Raw genomic sequence first — 17,499 nt, forward strand, 5'->3', positions numbered from 1 at the left:
ACAAAGCTTCAACAATTAGTGTCCTCAGTTCCCAAACGCTTATTGAGTGTTGTTAGAAGGAAAGGTTATGTGACACAGTGGTAAACATACCACTGTTCCAGCTTTTTTGAAACGTGTTGCAGGTATTCATTTCAAAATAAGAAAATATTTGCACAAAAACAATCAAGTTTATCAGTTTAAACATTAAATATCTTGTCTTTGTGGTGTACGTATTCAATTGAATATACTGTAGGTTGAATAGGATTTGCAAATCATTGTATTATGTTTTTATTTACATTTTACACAAAGTCCCAACTTCATTGGAATTGGGGTTGTATCAAAGTGATGAAACATAAATGGCAATCAGAACAAATTGGAAATGGAACTGGGGTTGTATGACATTCAATGTCTCATTGATGAAGCTGGATCCTTGGAAAATGACAACAACATGAAAAAAGAACGTACACTATAACCAATTTTTCCAAACAACTCTCCAACCAACATTCTGTTATGCAGTGCTTCAACATTCCAGCCTTGAAAGAACTCTAACACTAAATTATTGTACTAGACACCCAAATTACACATCACCCTGTAAACGTGACATTTCACACGCTCCACAAAACTACTTTCAGAATTATTGACAAGTATTCTAACTTGCATCAAAGATGATCCAAAATGTTATTGTGACACCATATATCCCCCAAAGTGGTATAAACTATATGTGGGATTTGAAAAAAATCTAAAGAATTATTGGAACAACTCAAATGTCAATCTGTTTCAAAAATCACATCCATTAAAACATTTGACTTCTCAGCATTGTGCATTAATATCGCTCTCTCTCTCTCTCTCTCTCTCTCTCTCTCACACACACACACACACACACACACACACACACACACACACACACACACACACACACACACACACACACACACACACACACACACACACACACACACCTGAAATCCTGACTTACACCCATCATTCAAAAAGCATTTTCACCAAAGCAGGCTGGAGAAAATTTAACTTGATAAATGGCAACCACGGTTATTTTACTAATAATGCTAGAGTGGCACTGAAGATGGTGGAAGGAAAGAGCGAGGAAGCGTGCCGCTTTCATTTCCAACCCTTTCACCTTCACCGAGAAGCTGCTGGGGGACAAGCATAGCGGCAGCCTCCTGTGCTCAACTGAGGATGTAAACTCCTTTCTGCATAACACCCTGAGTGACCCACAGACAGACAAGGAGCTTGGGCCACAAAGGGCCCTCATAAGCCCACAACCTCCAACAGTGGACTTTGTATTGAGGGAGCCCAGCTGGACAGAGGTTCAGGAGGTGGTGAAGGGAGCCAGAACAGCTTCAGTCTCAGGCCCCAGCGGTGTTTCATACACCGTGTGCAAGCGCTGCCCGCAACTCCTTTGTCACCTTTGGAAAATCCTCAGGGTGATCTGGCGCAGAGGAAAAGTTGCAGACCAATGGAGATGCACCGAGGGTGTGTGGATCCCCAAGGAAGAGAACTCCAAGAATATCAGTCAGTTCAGAACCATCTTGCTGCTAAGCGTCGAAGGCAAGATTTTTTTCAGTATCTTGTCACGATGACTAACGGAGTTCCTTCTGAAGAACAGCTATATCGACACCTCTGTTCAGAAGGGCAGGATCCCTGGAGTGCCTGGCTGTTTGGAACACACTGGAGTGGTCACACAACTCATCAGGGAGGCCCGTGAAGGAAAAGGAGACCTTACCGTACTATGGCTGGACCTCGCCAATGAGTATGGCTCCATACCTCACAAGCTTGTTGAGCTCGCCTTCCAACGACATCATGTTCCCAGCAAAGTCACTGACCTCCTGGATTACTATGATAATTTCAGGCTAAGAGTCACTGCTGGGTCAGGTACATCGGACTGGCATCGGCTTGAGAAAGGTATAATAACAGGCTGCACCATCTCAGTCATCCTTTCCACCCTCGCCATGAACATGATAGTCAAGTCAGCGGAGGTAGAGTGCAGGGGTCCCTTGACAAAATCAGGAGTACGCCAGCCCCCAATAAGAGCCTTTATGGACGACCTGACTGTCACCACCACATCTGTCCCGGGCAGAAGGTGGATTCTCCAAGGCCTAGAGAAGCTCATAACCTGGGCAAGGATGAGCTTTAAGCTGGCAAAATCAAGGTCTCTAGTGCTCAAGAGGGGAAAAGTAGTAGATAAGTTCCGCTTCTCACTGTCTGGAGCCACCATCCCATCCATTACAGACAAGCCAGTTAAGAGCCTCAGGAAGAACTCTGACTGCAGCCTTAAAGATTCTGCTTCCATCCAGAAAACCAGTGAAGAGCTCGAGGCCTGGCTGAGCCAGGTTGACAAATCAGGGCTGCCAGGGAGGTTCAAGGTCTGGATTTATCAGCACTCCATCTTGCCCTGGATCCTGTGGCCTCTGCTGGTGTACACAGTACCCATAACAACAGTCGAGGCCATGGAGAGAAAGATCAGCAGCTACCTGCGTAGATGGCTTGGTCTACCACACAGTCTGAGCAGTTCTGCTCTGTATGGCACCAGCAACATCCTGCAGCTCCCAATCAGCAGCCTTGCTGAAGAGTTCATGGTGTTAAGAACACGGGAGGTATTGCAGTACAGGGAATCCAGAGATCCAAAGGTGGCATCGGCTGATATTCAGGTGTGAACAGGCAGGAAATGGAGGGCAGACGAAGCTCTGGAGGTGGCTGAGTCATGACTGAGGCAGAAGGCGCTGGTGGGGACCATAGTTATAGGGCGTGCAGGCATTGGCTACTTCCCGGCAACTAGGGTTGAAAATGCCAAAGGTAAAGAGTGGCAACATCTCGTCCAGAAGGAAGTGCGGGCAGGTGTGAAGGAAGTGCGAGCCAGCAGGATGGTAGGAATGGGGCAGCAAGGAGCATGGGCTAAATGGGAGAATGTTCTGCAAAGGAAGATCACCTGGTCCAACATCTGGAAAGCAGACTTCCATCGCATCAGGTTTTTAGTCCAGGCTGTTTACGACGTCCTACCAAGTCCAGCCAACCTCCACGTCTGGGGCAAAACAGAAACACCATCCTGTCCCAGATGTTCGGGACAGGGATCCCTGGAACACCTCCTCAGCAGCTGCCCGAAAGCCCTTGAAGACGGGCGCTATCGCTGGCGCCACAACCAGGTGCTTAGGGCAATTGCTGACAGCCTACCCACTGCTATTAACGCCATCAAGGGCCACCACAAGCCAAAGACCTTCATGGTCCATAGAGCCGGAGAGAAGGCCAACACTCAACCACGGGCAAAGTCTGGCCTCCTCACTTCTGCCACCGACTGGCAACTGGAAGTGGACCTTGGCAAACAGCTGAAGTTCCCAGCCAGGATAACAGCAACACGACTCCAACCAGGCATGATCACTGTGTCAGATTCCACCAAGCAGTTGATCATGCTGGAGCTCACAGTGCCCTGGGAAGAGCGCATGGACGAGTCCAACGAGAGGAAGCGTGCCAAGTACCAGGAGCTGGTGGTAGAGTGTAGGAGGCAGGGCTGGATAACTCGCTATGAGCCTCTGGAGGTGGGCTGCCAGGGATTTGCATGGTGTTCACTCAGCAAAGTGTTCATTCTGCTGGGCCACACCGCAGAGGCAAAGAGGAAGGCTATTAGATCTGCAACTGAAGCCGCGGAGAAAGCCACAGGTGGCTATGGATCAAGAGGGCTGATCTGTGGCTAACGCTGCTGAGACACAGGCTGGGGTCTGATCAACCCCGGTCGGGTCGCCTGGGTGAGGGTGTCTTGATGTTGAAAGACCCGAAACACCCAATGACCCAGGTTACATCACTGATGATGTGTTCCAGCGCATCTGCAAGATGTATCTTTCACCTACATACATACATATACATATATATATACATATATACATACATATACATATATATATACATATATATATACATATATACATACATATACATATATATATACATATATATATATTATATATCTCCTATGTTCCTATGGTAACAAATTGTGCTTGTCTTCTAGCTGACAGTTTTTATTTCACACGAATTGGAATTTTACAGAACCTTTGTCAAAGTAGTTCAAAAAAATCAACATGCATCTTCCAACCACACTTCCGGTATATATAGCGGGTAAAATAAATATTGAACATGGCACCATTTTTCTCAGTAAATATATTTCTGAAGGTGCTATTGACATGACATTTTCACCAGATGTCAGTAACATCCCAAATAATCCACATATATAAAAGAAATCAAAACATAGATGTCCATAAATTATGTGTAATAATGTGGAATGACACAGGAAAAAGTACTGAACACGCTTACTGAAATTTATTTAATACTTGGTACAGAAGTCTTTATTGGTAATGAAGCTTCTAGACACATCCTGTATGGACAAACAGGTCTAACGCACGGATCAGGTGTGAATTTGGTCTACTCTTTCACACAAACAGTCTTCAAATATTGAAGTTTCAGCTTTATTTTCATTCTATGAAACCGGTTGATATGTATTTGGATTCATTGTCTTGCTGAAATGTCCACCCTCGTTTCATCTTCATCATCCTGGTAGATTTTTTATCAAGAATGTCTTGGTACATTTTGTACTCATCCTTCCTTTAATTATATGAACTTTGTCAATGTTGGATGCTGAAAACCGCCCCACATCATGATGTTCCACCTCCAAACTTCACTGCTGATATGGTGTTTTTAGGCTGATGTGCAGTGCCATTTATGGTGTGTAATATGGCATCCAAAGAGTTCTGTTTTGGTCTCATCTGTCTAGACTTCACTTTTTCCACATTTTGTTATGTTACAGCTAGGGCTGAGCTGAATAAAACATTTTTGCCGAGCACGAGCATGATACGAGTAAAACTCGTCAATATCTGTGCTCATGCTGAAGGAAAATCCTGATTGGGTAACTGGCTGTCTTCACGCTCTGTGACTGGCCAGTCACACACAGTGCCCGCCCCTCCCTACACAGACACATCTCTGCACCCAGACTTCACTCTTGCGCACACAGACTGTCTGTGCTTGGCTTGACTCTACCTCACGTTGCTCTCTCAGTACTCCTTAGATTTTCTTGAGTTCACCTCTGTTTTGGTTTGTATAATATTTAAAGTTACTTGGTGAACTTGTTTCGTAACATACGTGGTGCATTTGACAACATGTGTCTGTCACTGCCTCCACTCTGCTCGGGTGTTTTTATTTAACCGTTTGTTTGCTCTTAGTTTGGCTGGTGATCAGTGATGCCGGTACTTTTTTTTTAGTAACGAGTAATGTAACACGTTTATCTTTCCAAATCAGTGATCAGATTAAAGTTACTTCTCCAAGTCACTGTGCATTACTATTATTTTTGCATTGTGGGTCGATAGCAGCATTAAACTTGGTCCGTGGGCAGTGGGTCGGGGTTCAACTGAACCGCCAACTTTACAGCAAGAGCAGGAGCATTTTGCGGCAGCAGCATCTTGTCTCAGCACTTCCTGTGGCATCTGTGTGTGTCGCGGCAGAGACAAGCCAATCCATCTATCGATCTCACGCTCCATCCGTCCCTCACTCGTGAACAAGACCCCGAGATACTTAAACTCCTCCACTTGAGGCAAGGACAGTCCACCGACCTGAAGAGGGCAAAGCACCTTTTTCCGGTCGAGAACCATGGCCTCGGATTTGGAGGTGCTGATTTTCATCCCGGACGCTTCACACTCGGCTGCAAACCGCCCCAGTGCACGCTGAAGGTCCTGATTTGACAAAGCCAACAGAACCACATCGTCTGCAAACAGCAGAGACGAGATTCTGTGGTTCCCAAACCAGACCCTCTCTACACCCTGGCTGCGCCTAGAAATTCTGTCCATAAAAATAATGAACAGAACCGGTGACAAAGGGCAGCCCTGGCGGAGGCCAACATGCACTGGAAACAGGTTTGACTTACTACCGGCAATGCGAACCAAGCTCCTTCTGCGGCTGTACAGGGACCGGATAGCCCTTAGCAAAGGACCCCGGACCCCGTACTCCCAGAGCACTCCCCACAGGGTGCCCCAAGGGACACGGTCGAACACCTTCTCCAGATCCACAAAACACATGTGGACTGGTTGGGCGAACTCCCATGAACCCTCGAGCACCCGATGGAGCGTGTAGAGCTGGTCCAGTGTGCCGCGACCAGGGACGAAAACCACACTGCTCCTCCTGAATCCGAGGTTCGACCATCGGTCGAATTCTCCTCTCCAGTACTCTGGAATAGACCTTACCGGGGAGGCTGAGGAGTGTGATCCCCCTATAGTTGGAACACACCCTCCGGTCCCCCTTCTTAAACAGAGGGACCACCACCCCGGTCTGCCAATCCAGAGGCACTGTCCCCGATTGCCATGCGATGGTGCAGAGGCGTGTCAGCAAAGACAGTCCCACAACATCCAGAGACTTAAGGTACTCAGGACGGATTTCATCCACCCCAGGAGCCTTGCCACCGAGGAGCTTTCTAACCACCTCGGTGACTTCAGCCTGGGTAATGGATGAGCAGTGCAATACAGTGAACAAGGCTGACATATTTCCGTTTGCCATCACTGGCTGTTTGCATGAATCACCAAGTTCACATAGATCATTAAAAAAATAAACAGTCTTAGAACAACCTCTCTCTCTCACTCAGTCACACACACATGCACACAGACACACACACAGACACCTTAATCAACATTGTTTAACTTTGTGTGGAAAAAATGCGAAGAACATTAGGTAGTAAAAATAAATCAATAATTGAAAAAGAAAAATCACAGTTTGATCATACAAAAAATAATAAGAAAGTTGTGTTGAGTATGAGAGCTCTTGTTCATGCATACTTAGTACTTCATAATTTCCTACTACATTGAATGTCAATTCTGAGGTTGTTCTGTTACTCATTCATACACTTAAGAATATTCATGTTCTGAGTCACACACACACACACACACACACACACACACACACACACACACACACACACACACACACACACACACACACACACACACACACACACACACACACACACCTTAATCAATATTGTTTAACTTTGTGTGGGGAAAAACATGCCAAGAATGTTAGGTAGTAAAAATAAATAAAAATTGCTCATAAAATTATAGACGGGTAGCCCATGTAACTAATGCTGGGGCCTGTGTGAAATCAGTGCCAAAAGTGATTTTTTTTTGTTTTGTTTAAGATAGTTGCTATGGGTATCAATATTCAGAAAAGTTTGGGTGGCAATTTTACTTTGAAGTATTTTGGGGTTTTTTTTTGGATGCCCTAATATGCATGCCCATCTTTCGGGTTTGATATTGATTTCTGGCATGACCATTTATTATAAATGATCATTTCTCAAAAACTATTCACTGGAAATTTATGAAATCTCCCAAGCACTTAGCTCCTGCTACCCGGGAGTGGTTCACCAAATATCAAGTCAATATCTTGTATAATTTCAATTTTATTCACCAAAACATACATAAATTCTCCCATCGAAATTGTCAATCGAGTGAAGCAAATATTCAAACATCATCATCATGGCACACATGGTAGTTTTCAAAGTTGTCACAGTCCTGACATTTGCACAGTGCTGTGCATGGTAGGTTATTCTTGTGGCATGAACAGTTCACATTTTGTTTGCATGAACCTTTGCACCCACATTTCACTAGCTCCAGTACAGCACGTGGAGCTGGGTTTTCAAGACATTGTACTGGAACAAGGTTCCCATCCTCATCAATCTTCCATCCATTGCCCTCTGGGATCAAACTGTTAGGTTTTGGTTCCCCATAGCTTTTATCTCTCTTGGACATCAAATTGGCATGCTGTATATGTGGTTTGAGAGTGCCTTTTGTTGGAGGAAGTTTTTCCCCTTCCAAATTCTTAACCTTGAAAAGCTTCCATCGGAGTTCAGAAAGTGTGACACATGAACTTCTACCAGCATAAGCACTACAAACAAAACTCTCAATACTGGCAAAAGCTACCTCAGTAAAAGTATCTCTACATCCAAATATCTGAAATGTTGTGATAACTTCACTGCATTGAGGAAGCTGCAAGAACTTGATGATCCATGTTTTCTTTGATATGTTGAAAAACTCCCCCCCCAGTCAGCACCAGTGAAATTATGGAGTCCAATCAAAGCCTTTGTCTTCTCCACACCAATTGCATGGCACCTCTCTTTTATGTCAATTGTATGGAAAAACTTTCCTCTGCCAGTTAGCATCTTCAGCTGTCCTGGAACAGTGTGGTTTGCAGCAAGATCCATCAACAAAAGAAAAATATCTGTGTTAGGAGACCATGCATATACGAGGTGTGTGAGAAAAGTATCGTACCTTTTTATTTTTTCAAAAACTATATGGATTTGATTCATATGTTTTTACGTCAGCCAAGCTTGAACCTTCGTGCGCATGCGTGAGTTTTTCCACGCCTGTCGGTTGCATCATTCGCCTGTGGGCAGGCTTTGAGTGAGCACTGCTCCACCCCTCTCGTCGCTGTTTCATTGCGAGGAAATGGCGGAATGATTTGGGCTTTTTTTCCATCAGAATTTTTTCAGAAACTGTTAGAGACAAGCAGCTGGAAACCATTCGAAAAATTTATCTGGCTTTCGGTGAAAATTTTATGGGCTTCACAGAGAATAAGGACTGTTACTACAGCTTTAAGGATGCCCCACAATGGCGCACGGCGCGCCGCGCTCCGAGCTGCCATCGAGAGGCAGAAAACACCACATCATTTCTAAACGGATGGCTGTGTGGAGCTGGGACCGTCGTGAGCAATTTCTCTGGTTATCACAAGAGCTGGACATCAACCATTTTCCGGCAGATTTCAGTTTTAACAAGAGATTTTGTCATGGAAAGCCACGCAGAGGCTTCGCGCGTCAGGACCGATTCGCTGTTCGAGCGAGACAAAGGAACACCTCCGTTTCGGAGTGCCAGGGGACAAGTTGGGACATGCCTATCTCGGCTTTCAATGCTTACCAGCCCAGTGAGTATAAGAGAAATTGTGGAGAGCTGGGCATGTCCCAACTTGTCCCCTGGCACTCCGAAACGGAGGTGTTCCTTTGTCTCGCTCGAACAGCGAATCGGCCCTGACGCGCGAAGCCTCCGCGTGGCTTTCCATGACAAAATTGCTTGTTAAAAGTGAAATCTGCCAGAAAATGGCTGATGTCCAGCTCTTGTGATAACTAGAGAAATTGCTCACGACAGTCCCAGCTCCACACAGCCATCCGTTTAGAAATGATGTGGTGTTTTCTGCCTCTCGATGGCGGCTCGATGGTGGCTCGGAGCGCGGCGCGCCGTGCACCATTGCAGGGCATCTTTAAAGCTGTAGTAACAGTCCTTATTCTCTGTGAAGCCTGTAAAATTTTCACCGAAAGCCAGATAAATTTTTCTAATGGTTTCCAGCTGCTTGTCTCTAATACTTTCTGAAAAAATTCTGATGGAAAAAACCCCCAAATCATTCCGCCATTTCCTGACAATGAAAATCCGACGAGGGGACTGGACCACTCCTCCCACAAGGCGTGCTCACAGGCGAATGACGCAAACGACAGGCATGGAAAAACTCACGCATGCGCATGAAGGTTCAAGCTTGGCTGACGTAAAAACATATGAATCAAATCCATATAGTTTTGAAAAAAATAAAAAGGTACAATACTTTTCTCACAGACCTCGTATATCTCGTGTTGACATTCCTTGAGTTGTTACATCAGTCACATGAAGCGGAATCTGTGTATCGGCTCTTCATGATTGTGAGTAGTGATTTGCTCACTAATTATGCTGGACTGATTAGCATAGACTGCAGTTCCAAAGACAACAACAAGACCCTTGTCACTCTCAGCATACTGCCTTAGCAGCCTTCTCCCCAAAAATTCTGTCAACTGGGCCTTGGTGTCTGGATGGGACACAGAAGCTTCATGGAGACATTGCGTATATTCATTGCCTCTTGAATAATGAATTTCACTGGTTGTGTAGCCCCTGCTCGGTCGTTGCGTGTTTTTTCTTTCAGGGATCCAGTTATATACCGGCCAAATATGATGAGACCTTCATTATACCACTGCAGCATTTTATCAGTCCTCTTGACAAATGCATCTGCCAGATCACCATTTGTATGCATGCCAGGAACCTTCTTCATATCTTGCACAATAGCTTGTCCATCTATTATAATAACCTTTTCCCTGTCAAATCTTGATTCTAGGGAAACAATTTCATCCTGATCATCAGCATCAGCATAATTTGATTGAACATTTTCATCATCATTTATGGTCTGCTCCTGTCCCATGGCATTTTAATTAAAACATGAACATGGTAAAATGTGAAGCCAATAACCCAAAATATGACAAATACCAGTTTTTTTTTATTTGTGTCCTAATAATCTCATCCGTTCCCACTTTTACACATAACCTGATCTCATCAAGCAATTATTCTCCACCCTAAAATAAGTGTACATGTAGTGTAAACAGATAAATGTTTCCCACTTCACATATTACCATACCATCCTAAAGGGCCAGGTTTTCAAACGTATTCACATGTAGACCCCTATATCTCTTTGGGTAAAGGACAAGATGAACAAACTTCATTATTATTCACACATAAACTGATAAAAAATATATTGCATACCTTTCATGACTTCTCCAATGAAAAATTAAATGACTAAAGATAGGATATTTGACATGTTTAGGACTAACATTTTATCCACATCAAACATGCCAACCAGAAATGCATTTGAAACCATTCTGGTGAATGTAATGCCTCAGAAGAAAAGAGGGACTGAAACAGTCACGAATGCTAGATCAAGTCCTTCAGTTTCCGTTAATAAAACCTTAAATTTTTTTAATTATTTTCCATATATGCCACACAAAGGTATACAGTTCTATAGCAAAACCACCTGTCATTTATTAGGTGTTTCCTGCAGATATTTCCTCAAGAATGAATGTATCTCAAGAAACATAGTTTCATTTCTGATGTTGAAGTGTTAAAATCATGAAAATGATGGCAGTGCCATGTATTCTGGCATAAAAACACAAAATTGCAGAAGTAAAATTGCCACCCATGTTTTTTTCGTATTGATACCCTATTGATGCTATTTAAATAATAAAATCACTTTTGGCATTCAGTTCCCATGGAATGACACAATGATCTGTGTTAAAAAAGGAAGTTGTGTTGAGTATGACATCTCTTGTTCATGGAAATTATGTAGTAGTTCATAATTTCCTACTACATTGAATGTCAATTCTGAGGCTGTTCTGTTACTCATTCATACACTTAAGAATATTCATGTTCTGAGTTTATAAAAAAAAAAAACGTGTTCTGTAAAATAGTTCCTTTACTACTCTGATCAAAAATATTGAATCTCAATTTTGAGGCTGTTCTGTAACTGTTCATTCATACACTTAAGACTATTCATGTTCTGAGTTCATAAAAACCTTGTTCTGTAAAGAGTTCTCTTACTTTTGTGATCAAAATCATTGATTTGAATCTCAGTTTTGAGGCTGTTCTACAAATAGTTTTGAATCTCAATTTTGAGGCTGTTCTGGAAATAGTTCCTTTCCTTTGTGATCAAAAACACTGAATCTCAATTCTGAGGCTGTTCTGTAAATATTCATTCATACACTTAAGAATATTCTATCAGGTCCGAATGATGGATTTGGCTGGACGTAAATGCAGGACTCAGACAACAAGCTCTGTAAGTAAAAGCAGTTTACTGAAACAGTAAACAAGGTCAGTACACAGTAAGGCAGTCCAACAAGAGTAACAAAATCAGAATCATCAGGCAGAAGGCATGGTCGAGGATACAGGCAGGTAGTTGTAACACACGTGAGGCAGGCAGGTCGAGGATTCACAAAACAGAGCTGGAGAGAAGGCACTAGGCGCATCAATCTGGCGAAGGAATGAGGCAAACAGAGGAGCTTATAAACACCCAGGTGATGAGGTGCAGATTGAGAGCAGGTGGGCTTGGAATGCTCCAGAAAGAGGGTGTGGCCAGAGAGAAGGAAACACCCACCAACAAGAAGCAACAGAGACAGACAAGAGAGAAATGGATAGACAAGTCCAAGCAGGAAAAATCCCAGCAAGAGACAAAACAAAACAGAATAATTAAACCAAAACCAAGAAAGCAGCAAACAGAACCCAAAGCCTGACATATTCATGTTCTGAGTTCATAAAAAAACTTGTTCTGTAAATAGTTCTCCTACTTTTGTGATCAAAATCATTGATTTGAATCTCAATTTTGAGGCTGTTCTGTAAATAGTTTTGAATCTCAATTTTGAGGCTGTTCTGTAAATAGTTCCTTTACTATTGTGATCAAAAATATTGAATGTCAATTCTGAGGCTGCTCTGTATATATTCATTCATACACTTAAGAATATTCATGTTCTGAGTTCATAAAAATCTTGTTTTGTAAACATCTCTCTTACTTTTATGATCAAATTCACTGATTTGAATCTCAGTTTTCTCAGTTTTGAGGCTGTTCTGTAAATAGTTTCTTTACTATTGTGATCAACTTCTGATCAATCCATATCAATTTCAGGCTTAAGATTATATACCAATTTAAGCCCCACCCATTTCCGGTTAAACCACGCCAACTTCTGGTTTATGCCCTGCCCACTCCGAATACAGATACAGATCATTTAGATGGTTGAACAGATACAGATACAGATAGTGGTGTACTCACTCATCGCTAGTTACAGCCTTATTCCAAAATGGAGTAAATCCATTTTTCCCTCAAAATTCGACTCACAACACCCCATAATGACAACATGAAAAAGGGTTTGGGTTTTTTTTTTTTTTTTTTGCAAAGTTATTAAAAATAAATGACAAACTCACATGTACTTAAGTATTCACACCATTTTCTCAATACTTTGTTGATGCACCTTGTAAAAATATTATGTTGGTTTTATTCTTTATTAGTTACATTTTCTTTTTCTTATGCTAGCTTGTCTTTCTATTGTGAGCTGAATAAAACCACTGTGCCTTTGCGTGCTAAAATGTACTGATAAACCAGTATTGAGAAGGGATGTGAAAACATGTTTTTCTATTTTTCTGATGATTCATGTAACTGAGAGGAGGCCAAGTTGTTTATCTTGTGGGCATTCATGGGACGAGCCCAAATTTGTTTGTCTTATTGGGTAATCAGGGGGTACAAGGTCAAGCTGTTTTTCTCATTGAGGCAGGGGTGACACGTGCAGCTCAATCAGGATGGTGGGGTTTTGCATGATATTTCCTTTTTAGATCAGGATCAGCACTTGGACACAAGAAAAAAACAAGACTGCACTGCACGTGGAATGGAAGTGGACCAATAAGAAGACAATGCCTAATAGTAGTTTTGCACTGTATAGGGTAGGGTTTTATTTTTTTTATTATAAAAGGGTTCAGGTTTAGTAAGGCGGAGTTCTGTTCACAGCGCCTTACACAACTCCAGACTCTGTCTGACTGTTAGGGCAAGCTTTGTAGTGAACTCAGAGACTCTCTGTTATTGTTACTTTGGCTCATTCTCTGTAATAAAGGCAAGATCAATCTGAGAACTGGACTGAGTCCTGGTCGTCTTTCTTCCATCAACAATCGTGCGGGGTGGTGCCTAAAAGGTTGTGTGATATTACTGGTTGGTTGTCTCAGGTCTTACTGTTTACACTTCTGTGATAGTGTGGTGAAAAGGACCATCCCAACAACGTTTGGCATCAATTACAGCCTCAGGTCTGCTTGAATATGATGCCACAAATTGTCGCACCTGTCATCAGGTTGGATGGGGAGCATCGGTGCACAGACATTTTCAAATCTCACCAGAGGTGTTCTCTTGAATCTCTAGGCTACTCAAGGGCATTCACAGAGTTGTCCTGAAGCACCTTTAATATCTTGGCTGTTTGCTTAGAGTCATTGTCCTGTTAAAAGAAGAACGGTCGGCCCAGTCTGAGGTCAAGAGTGCTCTGGAGCAGGTTTTCATCCAGGATGTCTCTGTACATTGCTGCATTCATCTTCCACAGCATGATGCTGCCACCATGCTTCACTGTAGGGATGGTGCCTGGTTTCCTCCAAACATGATGCCTGGCAGTCATGCCAAAGTGTTCAATCTTTGTCTCATCAGACCAGAGAATTTTGTTTCTCATGGTCTGAGAGTACTTCAGGTGCCTTTTGGAAGCTTCAGGTGGGCTGTCACGTGGCTTCCGTCTGGCCACTCTACCATACAGGCCTGATTGGTGGATTACTGCAGAGATGGCTGTCCTTCTGGAAGGTTCTCCTATCTCCACAGAGGAATGCTGGAGCTCTGACAGAGTGACCATCGGTTTCTTGGTCACCTCCCTGACTAAGGCCGTTCGACACCGATCTCTCAATTTGGACGGGTGGCAAGCTCTAGGGAGAGTCCTGGTAAATCTGAACTTCTTCCATTTATGGATGATGGAGACCACTGTGCTCATTGGCACCTTCAAAGCAGCAGATATGTTTCTGTACCCTTCCCAAGATTTGTGCCTCAAGACAATCCTGTCTCGGAGGTCTACAGACAATTCCTGTGACTTCATGCTTGGTTTGTGCTCTGACTGTCAACTGTGGGACCTTATATGTAGACAGGAGTGTGGCTTTACAAATTATGTCCAATCAACTGAATTTACCCCAGGTGGACTCCAATTAAGCTGTAGAAACATCTCAAGGATGATCAGTGGAAACAGGATGCACCTGAGCTCAATTTTAAACATCATGGCAAAGGCTGTGTATACTTATGTACAGTAGTGTTCAGAATAATAGTAGTGCTATGTGACTAAAAAGATTAATCCAGGTTTTGAGTATATTTCTTATTGTTACATGGGAAACAAGGTACCAGTAGATTCAGTAGATCCAACAAATCCAACAAGACCAAGCATTCATGATATGCACACTCTTAAGGCTATGAAATTGGGCTATTAGTAAAAAAAAAAGTAGAAAAGGGGGTGTTCACAACAATAGTAGTGTGGCATTCAGTCAGTGAGTTCGTCAATTTTGTGGAACAAACAGGTGTGAATCAGGTGTCCCCTATTTAAGAATGAAGTCAGCACCTGTTGAACATGCTTTTCTCTTTGAAAGCCTGAGGAAAATGGAACGTTCAAGACATCGGGGAGGTGATGGTCTAGTGGTTAAGGTGTTGGGCTTGAGACCAGAAGATCCTGGGTTCAAATCCCCGCCTGACTGGAAAATCACTAAGGGCCCTTGGGCAAGGTCTTCAATCCCCTATTGCTCCCGGTGTGTAGTGAGCGCCTTGTATGGCAGCACCCTGACACACCCTGGGGTGAATGTGAGGCATAATTGTAAAGCGCTTTGAGTGTCTGACGCAGATGGAAAAGCGCTATATAAATGCAGTCCATTTATTTACCATTTGCATTGTTCAGAAGAACAGCGTAGTTTGATTAAAAAGTTGATTGGAGAGGGGAAAACTTATACGCAGGTGCAAAAAATTATAGGCTGTTCATCTACAATGATCTACAATGCTTTAAAATGGGGAGGAAAAAAAAATAGACGCGTGGAAGAAAACGGAAAACAACCATCAAAATGGATAGAAGAATAACCAGAATGGCAAAGGCTCACCCATTGATCAGCTCCAGGATGATCAAAGACAGTCTGGAGTTACCTGTAAGTGCTGTGACAGTTAGAAGACGCCTGTGTGAAGCTAATTTATTTGCAAGAATCCCCTGAAAAGTAACTGTTAAATAAAAGACATTTGCAGAAGATGTTACAATTTGCCAAAGAACACACCAACTGGCCTAAAGAGAAATGGAGGAATATTTTGTCGACTGATGAGAGTAAAATTGTTCTTTTTGGGTCCAAGGGCCACAGACAGTTTGTGAGACGACCCCCAAATTCTGAATTCAAGCCACAGTTCACAGTGAAGACAGTGAAGCATGGTGGTGCAAGCATCATGATATCAATCAATCAATATATTGATATGGGCATGTTTCTCCTACTATGGTGTTGGGCCTATATATCGTATACCAAGTATCATGGATCAGTTTGGATATGTCAAAATACTTGAAGAGGTCATGTTGCCTTATGCTGAAGAGGACATGCCCTTGAAATGGGTGTTTCAACAAGACAATGACCCCAAGCACACTAGTAAACGAGCAAAATCTTGGTTCCAAACCAACAAAATGAATGCCTCCCAGATGTGATGAAATCGTGAAAAACTGTGGTTATACAACTAAATACTAGCTTAGTGATTCACAGGATTGCTAAAAAAGCAGTTTGAACATAGTAATTTTGAGTTTGTAGCGTCAACACCAGATGCTACTATTATTGTGAACACCCCCTTTTCTACTTTTTTTTACTAATAGCCCAATTTCATAGCCTTAAGAGTGTGCATATCATGAATGCTTGGTCTTATTGGATTTGTGAGAATCTATTGAATCTACTGGTACCTTGTTTCCCGTGTAACAATAAGAAATATACTCAAAACCTGGATTAATCTTTTTAGTCACATAGCACTACTATTATTCTGAACACTACTGTACATGTGATTTCTTAGTTTTTATATTTCTAATATTATGGAGTATTGTGTGTAGAATTTTGAGGAATAAAATGAATTCCATCCATTTTGGAATAACGCATAAAAAACAAAAAACAAAAAAAGGTAACATAAAAAATGTGAAAAAGGTGAAGCGCTGTGAATCCAGATGCACCGTATGCTCACAGTATTTCACAGGCTTGTCTAAATGTTGTGTAGAAAACGTTAAATGAGCTTCAACGTGCTTTTTCTTCAGCAATGGATTCTTGTGCAGTGAGCGTGCATACTGGTCATGGTGGTTGCGTGCATTACTTATTGTTTTCTTTGAAACAGTTGTTCCGTTACTCTCTGCAAGTGGTCCTTGGCTCTTGGACACCTCTTCTGATAATTATTTTCACTCCTCTGTCAGACGTCTTGTGAGGAGTAACTGGTCATGGCCGGTTTATAGTGAAATGATGTTCTTTCCAATTTCAGATTATGGCCCCACATTACTCACCGGAGCATTCAGAAATTTAGTAATCCTTCTGTAACCACTGCCATCAGTATGTTTTGCAACAGTAATGTAAAGATTTTGAGAGAGCTCTTTGCGTTTTACTCATCTTGAGATATTTCTTGTGAGACACCTTGGTAATGAGACACCTTTTTATAGGCCATTAGTTGGGACTGATCCAGCTGATATTAATTTGCACTGACAAGGGGCAGCACTGTTTTCTAATTACTGATAGATTTCAGCTGGTGTTATGGCTTTCCATGTCTTATTACACCTCCCTTTCTTCAACACTTTCTGTGTCATTTCACATTCAATCAATCAATTCAATCAATTTTTTTATATAGCGCCAAATCACAACAAACAGTTGCCCCAAGGCGCTTTATATTGTAAGGCAAGGCCATACAATAATTATGTAAAACCCCAACGGTCAAAACGACCCCCTGTGAGCAAGCACTTGGCTACAGTGGGAAGGAAAAACTCCCTTTTAACAGGAAGAAACCTCCAGCAGAACCAGGCTCAGGGAGGGGCAGTCTTCTGCTGGGACTGGTTGGGGCTGAGGGAGAGAACCAGGAAAAGACATGCTGTGGAGGGGAGCAGAGATC

General features: G+C 42.7%; 1 protein-coding gene and 1 pseudogene across 1 annotated transcript in view; one reads left to right on the forward strand and one right to left on the reverse strand.

Annotated features, from left to right (window-relative positions):
* The window catches only part of cers3a (ceramide synthase 3a), a 142,893-nt gene that overhangs the window by 102,318 nt on the left and 23,076 nt on the right, over window positions 1–17,499 (reverse strand). The window lies entirely within an intron of this gene.
* On the forward strand, window positions 1,041–3,683 carry LOC117503340 (annotated as a pseudogene).

Source organism: Thalassophryne amazonica, chromosome 2, assembly GCF_902500255.1.
Source record: "Thalassophryne amazonica chromosome 2, fThaAma1.1, whole genome shotgun sequence".
NCBI lineage: Eukaryota > Metazoa > Chordata > Actinopteri > Batrachoidiformes > Batrachoididae > Thalassophryne > Thalassophryne amazonica.